Source organism: Mangifera indica, chromosome 6 (genome assembly GCF_011075055.1).
Source record: "Mangifera indica cultivar Alphonso chromosome 6, CATAS_Mindica_2.1, whole genome shotgun sequence".
NCBI classification, from domain to species: Eukaryota; Viridiplantae; Streptophyta; class Magnoliopsida; order Sapindales; family Anacardiaceae; genus Mangifera; species Mangifera indica.
The window spans coordinates 15,079,089-15,081,452 of NC_058142.1; the positions used below are offsets into that span (position 1 = coordinate 15,079,089).

Here is a 2,364-nt window from a genome sequence, read left to right on the forward strand (position 1 = left end):
AATTCTTTGACACTTGCCCACATTCCTAGATTAACATACTTATATTAGTTTCATGTTCGAGTTTGGACATCTTGTCTTTTTTGCTTTATAGAATATGGTACAGAAACTAGATTAAATTATCTTTAGTTCTTCCTTGAAATAAAATCCTGTTAATGTGTGAGTATGATAGATTACATTTTCCAGAATTAAATGTTGGATACATTTTTCCTCTTTCTATATTTGCTTTTTCATCATATGGAAGATTGGCACTTTCGTACCATGATTATACGGTAATTGCTCCCTGAATAATGACAGCCAAACTTAGTGTTTATAGTGGCTACCCACATTAGTCAAAACTTAATCCTTGTTAGGCATCATGCTGTCTATTGAAATCCCTTGCCGTTCACATCCCTCAAAACTCAATTCTTATGAGGAATCATGCTTACCGGTTGTTTTTCCTCATTTATCATTTCAAATATTTATGTGGAACACTTCATTGTTTCAGCTGCTTGGGATATGATAAGAGGATTGAAGAACTTAACCACAAGGTTTATACACCATTTGACATTAATAATCATATTGTGCACGCACATCCATTGCACTAAAGCAAGCAAAAAATATTTGAACAATTTTATGTGAACTAATTAACATTATTATTCAAGTTTATGCAGATGACACGACTTCAAAGTGAACTTGAAGAGTTGGAACAGGAACATAAGCGACAATTGTCTGAAGTAGAAGCACCGGATGCCATAAAAGAGGAAAGAAAGCTGTAAATAGTATGTTCTACAAGTTATTTTAGTTCTTTTTCATGTAAAAGATTGTTGTGGCAACAGGTGTATTTACTGATTTGTCCCGAAGTTGGTTACGATAGTAGCAGAGACAGGTCCTCCTAACAAAGTCAAGGATTTTGAAGGTGGCCATCTTTTTTATTGTAAATAGCAGAGTTAGAATCAATCTTAATTGTAGTTCAAGTTTTTATAGCAACTCTTGACGTGGAGCATGGTGTGCGTTTGGATGCTTTCTTGAAGAGTGCACTTATTGATTTATACTTAAGTGCAGCGATGTGAGAATGGCATGCAAGATTTTTAACCTGAGCTCCACAAGTGATGTTGCAATGTGCACAGCAATGCTTTCTAGCTTTGTACTTAAAGAAATTTAGGTTTTTAATTCATGAAAAAAAGAGTCCAAATGCTGTAACCCTAGCAAGTATATTACCAGCAATAGCTGGTTTGGCTGCTCTGAAATTGGGAAAGGAATTACATGGTAACATCCTGAAGAACGGGCTTGATAGGAAATGCCCAGTAGGAAGTGCAATTGCAGACATGTATGCAAAGTGGGGAGGACTGGATCTTGATCATAAAATTTTTGGAGGAATGTTAAAAAAGGATGTTATTTGTTGGAATTCAATTATCACAAGTTGTTCCCAGAATGGCAGACCAGAGAAGGCTATTGACGTTTTTTGTCAAATGTGTTTGGAAGGAATGAAATATGACCATGTGAGCAGATCAGCTGCTCTTTCTGCTTGTGCAAACTTACCTGCACTGCATTTTGGGAAAGAAATTCATGGTTTCATGATCAAAGGTTCTTGCCGTTCTGATCTCTTCGTTGAGGGTGCATTGATAGACATGTATGCTAAATGTGGAAAGTTGGATTTTTCCTGTGCTGTGTTTGACATGATGCGGGGGAAGAATGAAATGGCATGGAATAGCATCATTGCTGTTTATGGAAGCCATGGATGTCTTAAGGAATCTCTTGCTCTTTTCCGTGAAATGTTGGAAAATAAAATTCAGCCTGACCATGTCACCTTTCTGGCGATAATCTCTGCCTGTGCTCATGCTAGCCAAGTTGATGATGGAATATGGTATCCATTGCATGACCCAAGAATATGGTATCCCAGCCCATCTAGAGCATTATGCATGCATGGTAGATTTGTTTGGGCGTGTAGGTCGTTTGGATAAAGCATTTGAAACTATAAATAGTATGCCATTTTCACCAGATGCAGGTGTATGGGAATATTGCTTGGAGCATGTCGGGTCCATGGCAATGTTGAGCTAGCTGAATTAGCTTCAAAACATCTTTCTGATTTGAACCCGCAAAACTCTGGCTACTATGTGTTGCTTTCAAATATACATGCTGATGTCAGACAGTGGGGAAATGTGCTTAAGATAAGACATATGATGAAAGAAAGAGTTGAAAAGGTTCTAGGGTATAGCTGGATTGAGTTTAACAATACAACCCATATATTCGTCACTGCCGATGAAAGCCACCCTGAGTTTGCTCAAATCTATACATTGCTGAAGAATCTTCTTACTGAAATGAGAAAAACAGGGTTATGTTCCTCAACCCTATCTTCCAATGCATCCACAAACCTTGAAGTTGTGA

The 2,364-nt window shown here is 37.5% G+C and overlaps 1 pseudogene; it reads left to right on the forward strand.

The window, feature by feature from the left end:
* Nucleotides 1-650: 650 nt before the first annotated feature.
* On the forward strand, nt 651-2,364 carry LOC123219700 (annotated as a pseudogene).